Source organism: Mytilus galloprovincialis, chromosome 1 (genome assembly GCF_965363235.1).
Source record: "Mytilus galloprovincialis chromosome 1, xbMytGall1.hap1.1, whole genome shotgun sequence".
NCBI lineage: Eukaryota > Metazoa > Mollusca > Bivalvia > Mytilida > Mytilidae > Mytilus > Mytilus galloprovincialis.
This window is the reverse complement of record NC_134838.1, coordinates 98,103,569-98,120,310: the sequence shown is the minus strand read 5'-3', so window position 1 is coordinate 98,120,310 and position 16,742 is coordinate 98,103,569.

The window sequence follows — 16,742 nt, the reverse complement described above, 5'->3', positions numbered from 1 at the left end:
TTCTTCCCCCAATCTAATCAAAATATAGTTCTCTGATTTCATTATCATCAATCAATAACGAACACTCAGTTAGGATAGGTCCACATTTTAATCAGATTGAAGTAGCCCCATAAATTTAAATGAGGCGAGCTCCTGATCCCAAAAATCTACATCGGACTGGGGTCAACTGTCTCGTAATCGATGACTTGCCACCATTACTATACTAATGTTTTATTTGTCCCGACACTAGTTTATAGAATAGAAAAGTTACAAGCTATTTTTACTGACTTACCTATTAGATACAGGTTAATCTATTCCTGTAACGGAAGTACAGTCTGTGTAACGGCTTGAATCGTCCCATTTACATTTATATTGATCATTCGCGTTTACTCATGACGTTCCATCAAATTATCAGACAGCACACAAATCTTACTTTGTGTTGATAAAAATATCCGATAAAGATATCAGTGTGTGTTGAAATTCACTTTTTTAAGTCGACTTCTTTGTTGGATTGAAACATTGAATGTATTACATATGAACTTCGGACTTTCCTAAATGAATACATTATGAACATATAAATACACATCAGTGAACTTTCATCTTCTATTATAGCCACGGGTTACAAATGACATTATACGTATGCATATTAAAAAAGGATTAATATTTTTTACCGGCGGAAGTAAGAAAAAAATAATCATTAATATGTACAAGTTTGATCTAATGTATATTTTAACTGGTTCCACTATAGAAACAGAAGTATTGCAATGTATATTATGATTTGCAGATGATGATTTGTTTTAAAAGCTTCAAACGTTGGTACGTACGTTAGTTGACTAGTCCATGATATATATTAAGCAAACGACATAGCAATTGTAAATGTATAATAAGCAAGTCTCGTATGCGTAATTGACACTTCTCGAGCCCTCAACTTCAGGAAGTTTTATACGATATTTTACAGATTTCATTTCCTTAAAAGAGGGGCTTAAAATATGAAAATAAGGAAGAACTAAATAATCGTTGTGAACACGTTCACATATCCAACACCTCTACATTGTTACTTGACAAAATATCACCAGATCCCTATTGTTAAAGTCTCATATTAAACTGCTACAAAAGTCAACTGATAAAAATTTCTTGTAGTATACCCCAATTATCTACCAAGAATTTCATGATTTTTTTTGTGAGGATTCAGAGTAGTTGCCATGATGACAAAAGGTTGCAGTAGTAATATATAATTAGGGTCAAAATTCTATATTCAAATGGGCATAACTTCTAGAAAAATATAGGATCATAATTTCCCGCCGATATACACATCTACAAAATATGTCCATATTATCAACAGTTTCGTAAAATTCGGTTGTCTGGTTCAATAGGAGTTGAGAAGACGAGAACAGGACTGGCGGATCAACAGCATTATACCCTATGAAATTTCCGTGGAGTAAAAATATATGTATATCAACAGATGAAATATTCACTGCCAAAAGTAAAATCTATGCATATGGAACAATGAATCGTCCACAAAAAGTTCTCTTTTAAAATGACAAATAAAATAAGTTACAAGTATCTTTATCTTTAGTTAAAAAATTTTATAGTAAGCATGGACAAATGTCAAAATGTTCTAAACATGTGAAGAAATAAAACAAAATATGTCACGGTTTAAAGATTTTTATGGCATATAGATGCAATTCGGTACTTATAAATGACATAAATCTGTCATTACAGAATCACGGATCGTTTGGAAGTCCGTTTTTTTTTCTGATACAACTACAAAACAAACCCTGAATGGAACATTTTGTCTGGATCATAAATAAACGTATGTGAAAAAACTGTCAAAATAGGTGTAATTTTGGTACCCTTACATTATATCCCAAATAACACTTTATCAGTAAAGGGTTCGATTAAAGCCAATACGGTTCATACTGCCCAACCCCCGGAACCCCCCACCCCCTTTCAGGATCCGCCACTGAGATCAACGCTTAAATAACGACTTGATATAAAATTTGTCTTTAAATTTGTTGAATACGCATGTAGTGTTCTTTTTGTAACGTCAAGTAAAGTATTTATAAAAACAAAAACACGTGCTTGAATATTGAATATTTAAAAAGTGAAATAATTTATATTATTATTAAAGTATTAACATAAAAATATTTAATTCCTATGAAAAGTCAAATGATTGACTTAAAAGTTAAAAGTAGATCTTGTTTTGCTCAACACATTTGCTGTTTGTGGTTTCTTTCCATAGGAACTCGTTTCTGTAAATGTGGGGATTACTATCCACATCCGTACGAAAAATCATGATAATCAAAAATGACATGTCAGATCCAGTCAAAGGCAATAACTAAATCAAAGCGCTGTAAGCGCTGAAGGCAGTTAACCAAAAACCAAGGCAACCGTAATTATGAAAACTGTGGCAAAGTTGCCTCAACATTAAACATTCATATATAGTACATTTATGTTTATCTAATGATTTATTTATTAAGACAAATAATTTATATGTTATCAAGGTTTCAAAAGCAATGCATATAGCAATGTATATTTTTTATGGTGAGTCTGCAGTGGTACAAGTTCCCAATGATTGCAGTTGTTCTACTTGGTAGTTAACCTTGGTTTTATTTGAATGCTAGAAGTTCAAGTTGACTTAGTATGAACATGTAATAGTATGAATGGACTGGTTTCCCTGGAAAGAAAACTGAATTTGTGTTCTATAGTACAAAAGTTATGAGACACAAATCAGACAAATGTTCACTACAACAGGGATCAAAGGTGAGGTCTGACTGACTTGCCCATAGTAAATGTAAATGATTTGTTATTTTGTCCCATACATATGAATGTATATATAATTTAGGGGTGGTGATCTCAACGGTTTTCAAGTTCTCAAACAGGTAGGGTAGGCAGAGGATTTAGGGGGGGCGCCCCCCTTTTTTTTGGAAAAAAAATTGGTTGCTTATATAGGGAATCACTGAAGCGTATCTGGAGCTGGCCCCCTCTTAGGTAAGTCAGTGGGCCCCCACTTATGAAAGTTTCTGGATCCCCCACTGGGGGTAGGGTGACCCTAGGGACTTCCCCTACATTTCATTTTATTTGTTATATTGTCCCATACATAAAATTCATATATATGGTTTAAGGGTGGGGATCTCATTGGTTTCCAAGTTCTCAAACAGGAGGGTTAGGGTGATCCCAGGGACTCCCCCTATATTTCATTTAATTAGTTATATTGGCCCATATATGAATGTATATTATTTTGGTGTGAGGATCTCGACCGTTTCCAAGTTCTCAAACAGGAGGGTTGGGGTGACCACAGGGACTTCCCCTATATTTCATTTTTGATTTGTTATATTGTCCCATACATGAGTATATATGGTTTAGGGGTGAGGATCTTGACCATTTCCAAGTTCTCAAACAGGAGCCCTAGGATGTACAGTGACCCAAGGGACTCCCCTATCTTTCATTTGAATTATTATATTGTCCCGTACATGCATATATATGGTAAAGGGGTGGGGATCTCAACGGGTTTCAAATTCTCAAACAGGAAGGAGTGGGGTGACCCAAGGGACTCCCCCTATTTTTCATCTGATTTGTTATATTGTCCCATACATGAATATATATGGTTTAGGGGTGGGGATCTCGACCATTTCTAAATTCCAAAACAGGAGGGTAGGGGTGACCCCCAGCGACTCTTCCTATATTTCATTGATTTTTCATATTGTCACAAACATGAATATATATGGTTAAGGGGTGTGGATCTCGACCGTTTCCAAGTTCTCAAACAGGAGGGGGTGGGGTAACTCCAGGGACTCCCCTATATTTCATTTTATTTATTATATTGTCCTATACTTGAATATATGCAGGGGCTGATTCAGGCGGAAAGGGGGGGCGGGCGTGCACTCCCCCCCCCTTAAATTTGCAAAGCATGAGTTGTTCTCATTTATTCTAAAGAATATTCTTAATAAAGAATATTTTACCTCATATTTTTATTAGCCTCACTCTGCTCAGAGAAAATTTCAGTTTGCGCCCCTCCTAACCTAAAATCCTGGATCTGCCCCTCATATGGTTTAAGGGTGGGGAGCTCGACCGTTTCCAAGTTATTAAACAGGAGGGGGTAGAGTGGCCCAAAGGATGCCACCTATATATCTTATGATTTACTTACATTCAGGTATATATAATATAGTAAATAAAGAAAGAAACTTTCAGCTACTTTAATTGACCCTTCAAAATTGAGATAAAAAAAAAAACCCTTCGAAATTGCAGTAATATGTTTACACTTTAAAAGCATCTCACATGCATTATCATCATTTATCACTGATAAAGAAAATTTAGACTGTGACCATGAACATGTATATTCTTAGATATACACTATTCCCAGCTGTCACGTTGTATTGGATTTTTAAATTAAAATTTGTCAAAAAGAATTTTGAGTTTCTGTATAAAATATTTTTCTGCTTTTTCTTTCCTTTACATATATCTTTTGGTTTACAATTCTAGTGTTTATATTCATTTACCATGCATAGATGTATTTTTTCACCTGTTTGGATTAATTTTGTAATTGATCGCCAAACCCGGAATTACCCTCATCCGCTTCCGGAATCGGATCCGATATTGTAAAATTTGTCTTCACGGCCGCCATTGTTATGTGTTTACAATGTTGTTTTTGTCAATCAGATACGATTTTACTCGAATTTATACAATATTTGTCGGCGATTTTCTGTATAAAGCTAGCGGTTGAACAAAATGAACATCGCTGTCATGAATAATAATGATAAAATAAGTTTTTAGCTCGTTCAATTGGAGACTTTGGTGAACATGGTGAAAAGGTTTGCAAAGTTAATTCTTATTTTCTTTCAAGTGGAAGGTGACTACGTCGGGCGTAGCTAGAAACCAACTATCCTAGTCGAAATTCCGCTTGCAAAAGTGGAAGGTCGCGGACCTCGGACCACCGCTAATTTGCACACCTGCCTCCAAATTGAAAAGATACGAAAATTTCTTTTTCTTATTTGAAATTGCCGCCAACAGCATGTACAGGTGAACTTATTATATAATAGACTTCTGACGTAGTTGTACTACGTATTGATGACAAACAATATTCCTACGACTTTTGCCATTTGGGAAATCTAAACTACTTGTCTTAAGAGATTTTCGGCGATTAAATATTTCATACAATTGTTCTTTGACATCTTGGCCAAAAGCACAAGTCATAATGAAGTACACAAGGATTCTTAATAAGCACTACTTCCTATGTGTAACTTCAAACCTTTTGGATAAATCGACGATCATTTAAGGTTTTTCTGGTCATATTTTTTGTAATCCAGAATAAAAAGTATTAAAAAAGTGTTCAATTAGTCATATATAACATAGTATCAAGCTAGATAATAACAATGGCAAGTATTTCAGCATTTATTGGGTAGAACACAAATCTAGGGTGCTCGCATAATGCAGCTTAACTGCATAAAAATCGGTTTCCATTTATAAATAGACCTTGCTAAAACATGATGATGGTTTTAATTCCATGTCAGTCAGTTTCGCCCACATGTTTCAGAGGAGTGTAACCTTTTTTTTAAAAACCAACAGGCAACACCTATGATGGCAATAGGTTTGTGGCCTTTTTTTAGAACAGGTGAACCATAATGAACATTAAAGAGCAATAACTAACATAAATTTCAATACTTTAATATGTAAACTATGCAAAACATTCTCAAAGTCAACGAACCATTACTGAAGATTCAGACCAAATAATCTCAGAGAAAATGAGATTTGTCAATGCTTACACAAATGCATACCATATATCATTGACCTATTATTAGTGGTTCACTTTTTACTGACCTATTCAAAATATTTTACATGTAAACTATATAATGTTTTTTAAGTCCATGGCAATCAGAGACATATAATACAATTGTATTATATGTCTCTGTGACAATGAACGAGGGGCAGGCCAGATAATCTGTATATCATTGAGATGAGGCAATTGCTTATACCACTGTATAAGTTATTATTGACTTTACCTTATACTGACTTTATCACAAACTAAAGTAAAACTTTAAAAATAAAAACCAACATCAATAGACTTGCAATGGGATAAATAGTTGTAGGGCAGCATACAGGATTTTTCTTTTTTCGAGATGACTTTACTTTTAATGTTCAAATTATAGAAGCTGAAATGATTTTTTTTTTGCATTTCTCTTAAAATATCATAAATGATCTGATATGGATGGAAAGGGGATTTTCAAAGGATGAAGTGTATTTTCAAAGGATGGTGTAGTGTATTATCAAAGGATGGTGTAGTATATTTTCAAAGGATGGTGTAGAGTATTATCAAATGATGGTGTAGAGTATTATCAAAGGATGGTGAAGTGTATTTTCAAAGGATGGTGTAGTGTATTATCAAAGGATGATGAAGTGTATTTTCAAAGGATGGTGTAGTGTGTTATCAAAAGATGGTGTATAGTATTATCAAAGGATGGTGAAGTGTATTATCAAAGGATGATGTAGTGTTTTATCAAAGGATGGTGTAGTGTATTTTCAAAGGATGGTGTAGTGTATTTTCAAAGGATGGTGTAGTGTATTTTCAAAGTTCGTTCGTCCGTCTGTCCCACTTCAGGTTAAAGTTTTTGGTCAAGGTAGTTTTTGATGAAGCTGATATCCAATCAACTTGAAACTTAGTACATATGTTCCTTGTGATATGATCTTTCTAATTTTAAAGACAAATTAAACTTTTGACCCCAATTTCACGGCCCACTGAACATACAAAATGAAAGTGCGAGTTTCAGGTTAAAGTTTTTGGTCAAGGTAGTTTTTGATGAAGTTGAAGTCCAATCAACTTGAAACTTAGTACAAATGTTCCCTATGATATGATCTTTCTAATTTTAATGCCTAATTATATTTTTAACCCATTTTCACGGTCCATTGAACATGGAAAATGATAGTGTGAGTAGGGCATCCGTGTACTTTGGACACATTCTTGTTATTTATGAAATCTGAAATGAGAAAAATTTACCCCCCCCTTTTTTTTCACATCCCCCTTTCCCTTTTTCCAAAATTGATCTCAATTCAAATTTCTAATGGAGTTTGCAACAATAACTACTCATTTTAATACACCATAAAATATTAAACTGTTACAAAAGGTGCTTGTTATCACTGAATTGTAAAGATTGTTTTAATTTATCAGTTGGTAGTAAAAGTGAATATACATTGTATATTGTATAAAACAATGATTTAAGTTGATTCAACTACTATTCTGGACTAAGAAAGATAACTCCAATCAACTGAAAATTTCTTGCCATTCCACAATATTGTGCGATTAGATATTTCTTGCTATTGCGCAATACTGTGCAATTGAAAATGTTTGCTATTGCACAATGCTGTGCAATTGAAGATTTCTTGCTATTGCGCAATACTGAGCAATTGAAAATTTCTTGCTATTGCGCAATACTGTGCAATTGAAGATTTCTTGCTATTGCTGAATACTGTGCAATTGAAAATTTCTTGCTATTGCACAATACTAAATATAATAATTTTGGATCCTGATTTGAACCAACTTGAAAACTGGGCCCATAATCAAATATCTAAGTACATGTTTAGATTCAGCATATCAAAAAAGCCCAAGAATTCAATTTTGTTTAAATCAAACTTAGTTTAATTTTGGACCCTTTGGACTTTAATGTAGATCAATTTGAAAACGGGACTAAAAATTAAGAATCTACATACACAGTAAGATTTGGCATATCAAAGAACCCCAATTATTCAATTTTTGATGAAATCAATCAAAGTTTAATTTTGAACCCCGATTTGGACCAACTTGAAAACTGGGCCAATAATCAAAAATCTAAGTACATTTTTGGATTCAGCATATCAAAGAACCCCAAGGGTTCAATTTTTGTTAAAATCAAACTAAGTTTAATTTTGGACCCTTTGGATCTTAATGTAGACCAATTTGAAAACAAGACCAAAAATTAAGAATCTACATACACAGTTAGATTCGGCATATCAAAGAACCCCAATTATTCAATTTTTGATGAAATCAAACAAAGTTCAATTTTGGACCCTTTGGGCCCCTTATTCCTAAACTGTTGGGACCAAAACTCACAAAATCAAACCCAACCTTCCTTTAGTGGTCATGAACCTGGTGTTTAAATTTCATAGATTTCTATTTACTTATACTAAAGTTATTGTGCGAAAACCAAGAATAATGCTTACTTGGGCCCCTTTTTGGTCCCTAATTCCTAAACTGTTCAGACCTCAACTCCCAAAATCAATCCCAACCTTCCTTTTGTGGTCATAAACATTGTGTCAAAATTTCATAGATATCTATTTACTTATACTAAAGTTATTGTGCGAAAACCAAGAATAATGCTTATTAGGGCCCTTTTTGGCCCCTTATTCCTAAAATGTTGGGACCAAAACTCCCAAATTCAATCCCAACCTTCCTTTTGTGGTAGTAAACCTTATTTTAAATTTCATAGATTTCTATTCACTTTTTCAATTTTTGCGGTCGTATAATAAGGCTACTTCCTGTTTGGGTCTAATCTTTCTAATCAAAGTGCTTGACGGTTAAGATTGCTTCAATTTATCAGTGGGAAAGGAAGATAACTCCAATTTTAATCAAAGCGCTGTAAGCGGTGAAGGCAGTTAACCAAAAACCAAGGCAACCGTAATTATGAAAACTTTGGCAAAGTTGCCTCAACATTAAACATTCATATATAGTACATTTATGTTTATCTAATGATTTATTTATTAAGGCAAATAATTTATACGTTATCAAGGTTTCAAAAGCAATGCATATAGCAATGTATATTTTTTATGGTGAGTCTGCAGTGGTACAAGTTCCCAATGATTGCAGTTGTTCTACTTGGTAGTTAACCTTGGTTTTATTTGACTGCTAGAAGTTCAAGCTGACTTAGTATGAACATGTAATAGTATGAATGGACTGGTTTCCCTGAAAAGAAAACTGAATTTGTGTTCTATAGTACAAAAGTTATGAGACACGAATCAGACAAATGTTCACTACAACAGGGGTCAAAGGTGAGGTCTGACCGACTTACCCATAGTAATTGTAAATGATTTTTTATTTTGTCCAATACATATGAATATATATAATTTAGGGGTGGGGATCTCAACGGTTTTCAAGTTCTCAAACAGGTAGAAGGGGAGAGGATTTTTTTGGGGAAAAAATTGGTTGCTTATATAGGGAATCACTGAAGCGTGACTGGGAGCGAGCCCCTCTTAGGTCAGTCAGTGGGCCCCCACTTATGAAAATTTCTGGATCCCCCACTGGGGTTCGGGTGACCCTTGGGACTTCCCCTACATTTCATTTTATTTGTTATATTGTCCCATACATAAATATATATGGTTTAGGGATGGGGATCTCATTGGTTTCCAAGTTCTCAAACAGGAGGGGTAGGGTGACCCCAGGGACTCCCCCTATATTTCATTTAATTAGTTATATTGGCCCATATATGAATATATATTGTTTTGGTGTGGGGATCTCGACCGTTTCCAAGTTCTCAAATAGGAGGGTTAGGGTGACCACAGGGACTTCCCCTATTTCATGTGATTTGTTATATTGTCCCATACATGAGTATATATGGTTTAGGGTGAGGATCTTGACCATTTCCAAGTTCTCAAACAGGAGGGTCTACAGTGACCCCAGGGACTCCCCTATCTTTCATTTGAATTGTTATATTTTCCCGTACATCAATATATATGGTTAAGAGGTGGGGATCTCAACGGGTTTCAAATTCTCAAACAGAAGGGGGTGGGGTGACCCAAGGGACTCCCCCTATATTTCATCTGATTTGTTATATTGTCCCATACATGAATATATGGTTTAGGGGTGGGGATCTCGACCATTTTTAAATTATAAAACAGGAGGGGTGGGGTGACCCAAGGGACTCCCTCTATATTTCATCTGATTTGTTATATTGTCACAAACATGAATATATACATGTATGCAAAGCATGGGTTGTTCTCAGCTTAATAAAGAATATTCCGATAATTTTACCTCAATTTTTTTTTAGCCTTGCTCGGCTCGGAGAAAATTTAAGTTTGCGCCCCTCCTAACCTAAAATCCTGGATCTGCCCCTCATATGGATTAGGGGTGGTAAGCTCGACCGTTTCCAAGTTATTAAACAGGAGGGGGTAGAGTGGCCCAAAGGATGCTACCTATATATCATATGATTTACTTACATTCAGGTATATATAATATAGTTGCATTATTTGTGAAAATAAAGAAAGAAACTTTCAGCTACTTTAATTGACCCTTCAAAATTGAGATAAAAAAATAACCCTTCGAAATTGCAGTAATATGTTTATACTTAAAAAGCATCTCACATGCGTTATCATCATTTATCACTGATAAAGAAAATTTAGACTGTGACCATGAACATGTATATTGTTAGATATACTGTTCCCAGCTGTCACGTTGTATTGGATTTTTAAATTGAAATTTGTCAAAAAGAATTTTGAGTTTCTGTATTGAATATTTTTTCTGCTTTTTCTTTCTTTTACATATATCTTTTGGTTTACAATTCTAGTGTTTATATTCATTTACCATGTATGGATGTATTCTGCTTGGATTTATTTTGTAATTGACCGCCAAACCCGGAATTACCCTTATTCGCTTCCGGAATCGGATCCGATAATGTAAAGTTGTGTCTTTACAGCCGCCATTGTTATGTGTTTACAATGTTGTTTTTGTCAATCAGATACGATTTTACTCGAATTTATACAATATTTATCGGCGATTTTCTGTATAAAGCTAGCGGTTGAACAAAATGAACATCGCTGTCATGAATAATAATGATAAAAATAAGTTTTTAGCTCGTTTAATTGGAGACTTTGGTGAACAGGTTTGCAAAGTTAATTTTTATTTTCTTTCAAGTGGAAGGTGACTACGTCGGGCGTAGCTAGAAACCAACTATCCTTGTCGAAATTCCGCTTGCAAATGTGGAATGTCGCGGACCTCGGACCAACGCTAATTTGCACACCTGCCTCCAAATTGAAAAGATACGAAAATTTCTTTTTCTAATTTGAAATTGCCGCCAACAGCATGAACAGTTGAAATTATTATATAATAGACTACTGACGTAGTTGTACTACGTATTGATGACAAACAATATTCCTACGACTTTTGCCATTTGGGAAATTTAAACTACTTGTCTTTAGAGATTTTCGGCGATTAAATATTTCATACGATTGTTCTTTGACATCTTGGCCAAAAGCACAAGTCATAATGAACTACACAAGGATTCTTAATAAGCACTACTTCCTATGTGTAACTTCAAAACTTTTGGATAAATCGACGATCGTTTAAGGTTTTTCTGGTCATATTTTTTGTAATCCAGAATAAAAAGTATTAAAAAAGTGTTCAATTAGTTATATATAACATAGTAGCGAGCTAGATAATAACAATGGCAAGTATTTCAGCATTTATTGGGTAGAACACAAATCTAGGGTGCTCGCATAATGCAGCTTAACTGCATAAAAATGAGGTTAACAATGACATAATTTATATTTTTAGATTAGATATTAGATTTCTGCACCTTGCAAAGTTATGTAATTTTCTTGACAAGTCTAGCATTATTTTGTGCCTTGAATATCTGAGCATATATTACATTGATAAATATCTGGAAATGTTTATGGATAGGATGTATAGAATGTTATGATCAATACACTATATTTTGTGTATCAGAAAAGGTTGTGATAAGTCTTGGAATATTTAGATATCAAGTCAGTCCCATAAGGTTTTGATTGCATTTCATGCAATCTTCACCTAAAAACATTCAATGCTGTCAAAAATCCTGTTTGAAGGACAATATTCTTAAACCTAGTCACTTGATGTTTTCAGTTAAATTGGCCATTTTGTAGATGTAATAGTACAATGTAAATATTCAGGGACAATAATCCTATAAGGGAGCTACCATTTGATTTTTATGGGGGGGGGGCTAGGATGAAATTTGAAAAAAAATAGGCAGGACAGGAATTTTGAGTAAAAAAAAAGGCAGGATGAGACACTTGCAAAAAAAAAAGTCAGGACGACAATTTAGGTAAAAAAAAGTCGGGATAAACTAAAAAAAAAAAAAGGCAGGACCGAACAGAGTGAAAAATAAAAAGGCAGGACAGAGATTACAGCTAAAAAAAAATGCAGGACAACATTTTTCATCCTAGCCCCCCCCCCCCATAAAAATCAAATGGTAGCTCCCTAAGTAGTCATCTCATCATTTTGTTGGAATATGAAAGTGAGTACAACTTTACACTCTGTCACTACTTCCTGACTCCTGTGGGAAATTGTTTTCTACAGACATACAACAATGAATAACATATGTGGCAGACTGCAAAAAGTCTATCTCTAATAATTTAGTTGTTTTAAAAAATCTGCTGTTCAAAGATGGCTACATTAATGCCTAAATGCTGAACAATAACAAATTGTCAATCAATTATTCTAATTAGCTTAGGTTTTACCTATCTCATTAAATTGGAGCGGACCACTGATGGTCACATGCACAATTCAAAACTTTAGATTCATGAAGATGTGTAAAGGACCCTAGGCCCGAGCAAGAAGTAGAGATAGATTACTGAGGGGAATTAATTTTTCCATTTACAGATAACCATACTTTGCATATGCACAAAATGTGGTGTGTTAAGGTGGTATTAATCACTTTGATTTAAATCAATTCAACTCGTAATTTTCATGACAGTTTGACAAAATATTTACAAAAATATAAAGTTTAAAAAAAACTTGAACAATACATTTCATTGAATATAAAATTAAAAATGGAAACGGGGAATGTGTCAAAGCGACAACAACCCGACCATAGAGCAGACAACAGCCAAAGGCCACCAATGGGTCTTCAATGTAGCGAGAAACTCCAGCACCCGGAGGTTTATTAGAAAAGAGTAAAGATTGGCGTCCAGAATATGAACCAGCACACAATAAACTGAATTATGCGAAAATGATAAAACTGTTTGGCTAAGACGTCAAACGCTATTTGTCATCAATATCAGTTTGACAAACACTATCCCTGTAGTGTTATGTACCCTCTTACATCCCTGTAGTGTTATGTACCACCTTACATCCCTGTAGTGGTATGTACCACCTTACATCCCTGTAGTGCTATGTACCACCTTACATCCCTTTAGTGTTATGTACCACCTTACATCCCTGTAGTGTTATGTACCACCTTACATCCCTGTAGTGTTATGTACCACCTTACATCCCTGTAGTGTTATGTACCACCTTACATCCCTGTAGTGTTATGTACCACCTTACATCCCTTTAGTGTTATGTACCACCTTACATCCCTGTAGTGTTATGTACCACCTTACATCCCTGTAGTGTTATGTACCACCTTACATCCCTGTAGTGCTATGTACCACCTTACATCTCTGTAGTGTTATGTACCACCTTACATCTCTGTAGTGTTATGTACCACCTTACATCCCTGTAGTGTTATGTACCACCTTACATCCCTGTAGTGTTATGTACCCCCTTACATCCCTGTAGTGCTATGTACCACCTTACATCCCTGTAGTGTTATGTACCACCTTACATCCCTGTAGTGCTATGTACCACCTTACATCCCTGTAGTGCTATGTACCACCTTACCTCCCTGTAGTGCTATGTACCACCTTACATCCCTGTAGTGTTATGTACCCCCTTACATCCCTGTAGTGCTATGTACCACCTTACATCCCTGTAGTGTTATGTACCACCTTACATCCCTGTAGTGCTATGTACCACCTTACATCCCTGTAGTGCTATGTACCACCTTACATCCCTGTAGTGTTATGTACCACCTTACATCCCTGTAGTGCTATGTACCACCTTACATCCCTGTAGTGCTATGTACCACCTTACATCCCTGTAGTGTTATGTACCACCTTACATCCCTGTAGTGCTATGTACCACCTTACATCCCTGTAGTGGTATGTACCACCTTACATCCCTGTAGTGGTATGTACCACCTTACCTCCCTGTAGTGCTATGTACCACCTTACATCCCTGTAGTGTTATGTACCCCCTTACATCCCTGTAGTGCTATGTACCACCTTACATCCCTGTAGTGTTATGTACCACCTTACATCCCTGTAGTGCTATGTACCACCTTACATCCCTGTAGTGCTATGTACCACCTTACATCCCTGTAGTGCTATGTACCACCTTACATCCCTGTAGTGTTATGTACCACCTTACATCCCTGTAGTGCTATGTACCACCTTACATCCCTGTAGTGTTATGTACCACCTTACATCCCTGTAGTGCTATGTACCACCTTACATCCCTGTAGTGCTATGTACCACCTTACATCCCTGTAGTGTTATGTACCCCCTTACATCCCTGTAGTGCTATGTACCCCCTTACATCCCTGTAGTGCTATGTACCACCTTACATCCCTGTAGTGTTATGTACCACCTTACATCCCTGTAGTGCTATGTACCACCTTACATCCCTGTAGTGTTATGTACCACCTTACATCCCTGTAGTGTTATGTACCACCTTACATCCCTGTAGTGCTATGTACCACCTTACATCCCTGTAGTGTTATGTACCACCTTACCTCCCTGTAGTGGTATGTACCACCTTACATCCCTGTAGTGCTATGTACCACCTTACATCCCTGTAGTGCTATGTACCACCTTACATCCCTGTAGTGTTATGTACCACCTTACATCCCTGTAGTGCTATGTACCACCTTACATCCCTGTAGTGTTATGTACCACCTTACCTCCCTGTAGTGGTATGTACCACCTTACATCCCTGTAGTGGTATGTACCACCTTACATCCCTGTAGTGCTATGTACCACCTTACATCCCTGTAGTGCTATGTACCACCTTACCTCTCTGTAGTGTTATGTACCACCTTACATCCCTGTAGTGTTATGTACCCCCTTACATCCCTGTAGTGCTATGTACCCCCTTACATCCCTGTAGTGTTATGTACCACCTTACATCCCTGTAGTGTTATGTACCACCTTACCTCCCTGTAGTGGTATGTACCACCTTACATCCCTGTAGTGTTATGTACCACCTTACATCCCTGTAGTGGTATGTACCACCTTACATCCCTGTAGTGTTATGTACCACCTTACATCTCTGTAGTGGTATGTATTACCTTACCTCCCTGTAGTGCTATGTACCACCTTACATCCCTGTAGTGCTATGTACCACCTTACATCCCTGTAGTGCTATGTACCACCTTACATCCCTGTAGTGTTATGTACCACCTTACATCCCTGTAGTGCTATGTACCACCTTACATCCCTGTAGTGTTATGTACCACCTTACATCTCTGTAGTGGTATGTACCACCTTACATCCCTGTAGTGGTATGTACCACCTTACATCCCTGTAGTGCTATGTACCACCTTACATCTCTGTAGTGGTATGTACCACCTTACATCCCTATAGTGTTATGTACCACCTTACATCCCTGTAGTGCTATGTACCACCTTACATCTCTGTAGTGGTATGTACCACCTTACATATCTGTAGTGGTATGTACCACCTTACATCCCTGTAGTGGTATGTACCACCTTACATCCCTGTAGTGCTATGTACCACCTTACATCTCTGTAGTGGTATGTACCACCTTACATCCCTGTAGTGGTATGTACCACCTTACATCCCTGTAGTGCTATGTACCACCTTACATCTCTGTAGTGGTATGTACCACCTTACATCTCTGTAGTGGTATGTACCACCTTACATCCCTGTAGTGGTATGTACCACCTTACATCCCTGTAGTGCTATGTACCACCTTACATCCCTGTAGTGGTATGTACCACCTTACATCCCTGTAGTGCTATGTACCACCTTACATCCCTGTAGTGGTATGTACCACCTTACATCCCTGTAGTGGTATGTACCACCTTACATCTCTGTAGTGGTATGTACCACCTTACATCCCTGTAGTGGTATGTACCACCTTACATCCCTGTAGTGCTATGTACCACCTTACATCCCTGTAGTGGTATGTACCACCTTACATCCCTGTAGTGCTATGTACCACCTTACATCCCTGTAGTGGTATGTACCACCTTACATCCCTGTAGTGTTATGTACCACCTTACATCCCTGTAGTGCTATGTACCACCTTACATCCCTGTAGTGTTATGTACCACCTTACATCCCTGTAGTGCTATGTACCACCTTACATCTCTGTAGTGCTATGTACCACCTTACATCCCTGTAGTGTTATGTACCACCTTACATCCCTGTAGTGTTATGTACCACCTTACATCCCTGTAGTGGTATGTACCACCTTACATCCCTGTAGTGGTATGTACCACCTTACATCCCTGTAGTGGTATGTACCACCTTACATCCCTGTAGTGGTATGTACCACCTTACATCAAGTTTAATGTTTGCATGAAGTTTATCTAGATAAATATACAATAAACTAAGAGCTGAAAAGAAAATCTATAGTGTCGGAGAATATTTCATCTCTATATTTTGACAGCCCTTAGAAAGACACTTTAGTGTTTACATTTATATATTGAATTAAAGATATTTTTTGTAATGAAGGAATGACTTTTAATCCTATATGAGTAAACTGGTTAAATTATAATATGATCTTAAATAATGATTTGAATGTGTAACAAAAAATTCAAGTCAATATGTTGTTTTTGTTGTTTACAAAAGTAGTTCAGTATAAAGAATGAAATTCAAAACAGTGTGGCTGTGGCCATTGATTGACACATTAAATTCATTCATTGACTGGGGCAATTTACGTGAACGTTTGTCTGTAACGACCACTGTTCACGACGTACCTA